The sequence below is a fragment of the Bos indicus genome, chromosome 5 (genome assembly GCF_029378745.1).
Source record: "Bos indicus isolate NIAB-ARS_2022 breed Sahiwal x Tharparkar chromosome 5, NIAB-ARS_B.indTharparkar_mat_pri_1.0, whole genome shotgun sequence".
In the NCBI taxonomy this organism is placed as follows: Eukaryota; Metazoa; Chordata; class Mammalia; order Artiodactyla; family Bovidae; genus Bos; species Bos indicus.
This window is the reverse complement of record NC_091764.1, coordinates 103872264-103877982: the sequence shown is the minus strand read 5'-3', so window position 1 is coordinate 103877982 and position 5719 is coordinate 103872264. Positions and strand designations below refer to the sequence as shown.

Below are 5719 nucleotides of genomic sequence, written 5' to 3'. Positions count from 1 at the left end.
AATCCAGAGTAGTGCTCTCAATATCATCTTCCAAACTGATGGATCAGAACAAAGAAAGGGATGGAAATTTCGTTACCATGGAGATCATGAGTAACCTAGAAGCTGCCCTCTGGTTGGTGGGACCAGAGTCCTTGCCCAAGGTAAAATCAAAACAGTGGATTGTTGTAGGGATGGATATCCTGAGAACACAGCAGCTCCTCAGCACCATGTAAACCTGTCAGTGGTTGTGAGAAACCCTCAACTTCTAGGAATCCTTCAACTGGATTTTCAAGAGTAGACAGCCTGGGGGTGGTTAGTTAGTAATGCCATTATTTCATTTTATTTTGTTTCATTTCACTGTGAGACTTGCTGGATCTTAGTTCCTTGACTAGGGATCAAATCTGTGCCCTCAGCAGTGAGAGCCCTGAGTCCTAAGCACTGGACTGCCAGGGAATTCCCTGCCATATTATTTTAACCACCTCCATACTGGAATGCTGGGTGTCAGGCTTGAGGATGACTCAACAACTGTAGAAAATATGTTGTTGTTTAGTCGGTGAGTAGTGTCCGACTCTTTTTGTTGTTTAGTTGGTAAGTCATGTCAGACTCTTTTTCAACTCCATGGACTGTAGCCTGCCAGGCTCCTCTGTTCATGGGATTTCCCAGGCAAGAATACTGGGTGGGTTGCCATTTCCTTCTCCAGGGGATCTTCCTCACCCAAGGATCAAACATGCATCTCTTGCATTGGCAGGGGGATTCTTTACCACTGAACCACCAAAGAAGCCCAACAAATATGAGAATGATGTATATATAATAGAGATTCTCAAGCAACTTGGTAAATTTATTTTCTTATCCTTTTCAAGCAGTTTGTTGTCCTAAAGAAGTCACTGCCAATTCCTTCTGGGATCCTGAAAGCAAAATATATGTTCAGAGATGTGGTGAAGATAACTTGTGTGGATGGATTTGAAGTTGTACAGGTGAAGCACTGTCTGGGCTCCTCTCTAGTCCCTAGGTCAGGATGAGCATACTGGAATTGTCTAATCACTTACTGACGTTTTCGTTCAAGTGAGGTCTTGCACCGTCTCCATAAACAGACCAACTCAGGATCTCTAGTTGTCCTTGTCGGTCATGAAGTTCCTTGGACAGTTTCACACTCTCCTTTTGGTTTCAGTCTTGGAGAAGGGGCTGGTATGCTGGGATAAAGCTGTCTTTTAGCCCCAGTTCCTGGCTGCTTTGGGTCATTTTGCTAAGATGACCCCAAGTTTCTTGTGGTAAAGACTCCTCATTGATTCAAGGCCAGAGGTCAATTCCATGTTTGGCTTTTGATTCCCTGTATCTCTCTTTATAAACTAATGTTGATGTTTATTATTGTCTAGGGAAGTGTTGGCTCCACATCTTTCTCTTCTACTTGCCAAAGCAATGGAAAGTGATGTAATTCTGAGCTTCAGTGTCAACGTATGTATCTATTTAAAATGGGACTCTTTTTGTCAAAAAGTGGATGATCAGATCAGATCAGATCAGTCGCTCAGTCGTGTCTGACTCTTTGCAACCCCATGAATCGCAGCACGCCAGGCCTCCCTGTCCATCACCAACTCCCGGAGTTCACTCAAACTCATGTCCATCGAGTCAGTGATGCCATCCAGCCATCTCATCCTCTGTCATCCCCTTCTCCTCCTGCCCCCAATCCCTCCCAGCATCAGAGTCTTTTCCAATGAGTCAACTCTTCCCATGAGGTGGCCAAAGTACTGGAGTTTCAGCTTTAGCATCATTCCTTCCAAAGAAATCCCAGGGCTGATCTCCTTCAGAATGGACTGGTTGGATCTCCTTGCAGTCCAAGGGACTCTCAAGAGTCTTCTCCAACACCACAGTTCAAAAGCATCAATTCTTCGGTGCTCAGCCTCCTTCACAGTCCAACTCTCACATCCATACATGACCACAGGAAAAAACCATAGCCTTGACTAGACAAACCTTTGTTGGCAAAGTAATGTCTCTGCTTTTCAATATGCTATCTAGGTTGGTCATAACTTTCCTTCCAAGGAGTAAGCATCTTTTAATTTCATGGCTGCAGTCACCATCTGTAGTGATTTTGGAGCCCAGAAAAATAAAGTCTGCCACTGTTTCCACTGTTTCCCCATCTATTTCCCATGAAGTGGTGGGACCGGATGCCATGATCTTCGTTTTCTGAATGTTGAGCTTTAAGCCAACTTTTTCACTCTCCACTTTCACTTTCATCAAGAGGCTTTTGAGTTCCTTTTCACTTTCTGCCATAAGGGTGGTGTCATCTGCATATCTGAGGTTATTGATATTTCTCCTGGCAACCTTGATTCCAGCTTGTGTTTCTTCCAGTCCAGCGTTTCTCATGATGTACTCTGCATATAAGTTAAATAAACAGGGTGACAATATACAGCCTTGACGAACTCCTAGTGCAACCCAAAACAGTTTGAATAATCCTACTCATTAGTGCTGGTTACTCAGTTGTGTCTGACCCTTTGTGACCCATGGACTATAGCCCAGCAGGCTTGTTTGTCCATGGGATTTTTCAGGCAAGAATACTGGAGTGGGTTGCCATTTCCTCTTGCAGGGGATCATCCCAACCCAGGGATTGAATCCACCTCTCCTGTGTCTCCTACATTGCAGGCAGATCCTTTACCTGCTGAGCCATCGGGGACACAAATAAGCTCTCAATAAATATTGGTTGAATATAAAGATGTCTCTGGAATTAGCTGGCAGGCCACAAGGGCAGGGACTGGGGTGACCCTAGCACTGTACATGGGAGCCCAGCTCAGTCCCTCTGAGGTTGTTGCTGAATAAGTGAAAAAGGAGCTGAAACCAAAGAGCAGTGGAATGCCAATGGTGGAGCTGTGCTGAGCTATCATGAGCACTTTTAGGAAGGAAAGTGGTTGAAGGTGAAGCTTAGCAGAGGGGGCACTGTGTCTGGTCTTCTGAGCTGGCACCCCACCTACTGGCCCCACAGCTTACTGAGTATGGAATCTGGGGCATGCTGATTAAACTCGCAGAGCCTCAGTGTAGAAAAGGGGCTGCAGTGCCTACTTGGAAAGATGAAGAGAGGGTGGAAATGAAGACCGCTGGTACAGAGCCTGGCACATGGTGGGTTCTTAGCATTTCACTTTTCTCAGTCCCTCTGTGACTTCCTGCAGAGTCTCAAGTGGAACTGTGAGTGAGTCTGTACCTAAGTCAGGTTCTACAGTAGCATATGGGACCTGGCCCCCTCCCTCAGTGACTGAGTATATTCCTTAGAAAGAATACATGGTAGACCACTCAAGTTAGGAGCTGGGGCCCTCAGCAATGCCTATTTCCCTGTCAGATTCCCTCTTATGCCAGATCTTTGGTCTGCTGGAGAAGAACTGGGTTCAGAGTACCCTATCACCCGCACAGAAGGCCATAGAGCCTGGCAGCTCACCTCCCCTCTCTGGGCTTTAGCTCCCCCGCTCTGTATAGTGGGTTCAATGACCATCATCCACTCCTGTCCTGGGGTTGCTCTACTGATTAAACAAGAGGGCAGAAATAAACATATATGGGTGTTCCCAGCGTGAAACGGAGGCTGGTTCGAGACAGGTGCCCACTGAATGGTTGATGGGTGGATGGATGGAAGAATGAATCAACAGAAGGACAGCCATCCAGAAAGCCAGATAAGATGTCAACCAGCGCAAAGAAGAGGTTTGGTGCTGGTAATCCTTGCTGCCATTCAGACCTAGGCCCCCTGGAGCTCCAGCCTGACCCACCCCAGTTGCTTCTGCCTGTGATGGCAGAGATAGGGGAATATGGAGAGGAGGGGGAGTGGAGACCTAGAGGCTTAGGGAAGGCAGTGGGCATGCAGAAGGGGAAAGGGAGAGTCTGGCGACACAGGGTCAGGATGGAAATTGGGATGGGGGCATAGAAAAAGGGTAGGGCTGGAGGAAGAGCCCAGGACACAAAAGTGAGAGAGAGGAATAGAAGAGGGTGTACTCTGGGGGATACAGTGGAACAGCCTGTAAGAACCCAGGAGGCTCTCAATAAGCACATTTTTTTTTTTTTAGGTATATAGGAGAGTCATATTTTATTCCTCCACTGACATATTTACAGCAAATATAAATTAAAGGCCTGCTTGCACACCAAACCTAAGTCCTTTTGGTGGTTCAGTCAAAGAGGTAAGACCTCCAGCTGGCTCACAGGAGAAGCGTCCACTCCTTGGCCCAGGTTTTGGGATTTTGCCAGCCTTCAGTTCATCAATAATTTCTTCAATATCTTTAGGTGTCAGATCCTCATAGTAGTTGTCATTTATTTGAACCATTGGTGCATTTACACAGGCCCCTAAACATTCGACTTCTATAAGAGTGAAAAGTTTGTCAGGTGTAGTCTCTCCAACCTTTATTCCAAGTTTTTTCTGAATGGCTTCCAGTATGCTGTCGGAGTTTTGGAGCATGCAAGGTGTGGTAGTGCGGACTTAAATGTGATACTTTCCAACAGGCTTTCACTTATACATTGCGTAAAAAGTTGCTACTTCATACACTCTCATTGGAGGTACTTGTAAAATTTCTGCAACCTTATTCATAGCAGAGATGGGCAGCCATCCATTCTGTCTCTGGGCTAAATCCAGAACTGGAAGCACAGCTGCTGCCTTATCCCCTTCTGGCTAGTTTTTCACAACGGCCTCTATCCTCTTATAGTTTTCTGGTGTGAAATCAAATGGAGTTTCTGGGTTATTCCAGGAGTATCTCTGTGCACAAATAAGGCTCCTCCAGCTCCATTCTGAACAGCTGTCTTATGCAGATTTCTTATATGTTTTCCCCAGTGGGCGGCGAGGCCGGCCACGCGGGCCTGTAGCACTGCGGAGAGGAACATGGCTGGCCAAACTGCGGGCCTCTGGGCCTCCTCAGTAAGCATTTTTTGAATGCTTGTAATTACCCAGTGCTATGAAAACTGACAACCCCGGTGCCTCATCTTCTGAGATGGCCCACACTCTGTCTATGGAGTGTGTATCTTCCTGAATAAACCTTCTTTCACTTAAAAAAAAAAAAAGGGAGGGGATCATTTTTCCCTCTACCAAAGGGCATGGAAAGATTAAGGCATTGAGATACAAATGCATGGTTTCTTCTCAGGATAGTGAGACAGCGGATTGGTCTTTTGAAGAGAAGTCAGTCTTAGAATCCTAGTTCTGATCTGAGCCCAGGCCAGCCAGACTAGCAGGTTTCTTACAAAGAAAGGGGCTATGAGATTAGTAGAGTTAATAGCATTCTATGGGTCCATTCCTAAAGAGGCCTCACCAACCACTGGGAACCAGGTTCATTCTTGCAGTGTTCTAGGGGCCATCTGAAGTGGCAGGACTCAGTAGGCTGGGGAGATGAGCATGGCCACAGAGAGGCTGATGTGGGGGCTTCATCCCAGATGTGCTTATCGATGGGGGAGGCAGGGAAGGAGTGAGGAACGGAGCTGGGAGGATGGACTGGCCCAGGCACTCTTCCTGGGAGGAAGTGTCTATCCTGACCATCTCTCTCCTGCCTTCCTCCTGTGGCCATGGACTGTGGTGCTCCTGAACCCATTCAGCATGGTAGAGTCGAAGATCCAGAAAGTACTCTATTTGGTTCCATCACTTGCTACTCTTGTAAGGTGCCATATTACAGCATGGAATATGAAGGGAGCAGTAAAGTTTCTTTGACTAAAGAAAAGAGAAAGAAAGAGTGAGAGTGTTGGAGGGTGAATAGTACAATCTTTCTGACCAGCCAGAGTTTGAGAGTGGGGATTT

General features: G+C 46.5%; 1 pseudogene; it reads right to left on the bottom strand.

Moving 5' to 3' along the window:
• Positions 1-4012: 4012 nt before the first annotated feature.
• On the bottom strand, positions 4013-4866 carry LOC109558900 (NADH dehydrogenase [ubiquinone] flavoprotein 2, mitochondrial pseudogene; annotated as a pseudogene).
• Positions 4867-5719: the final 853 nt, after the last annotated feature.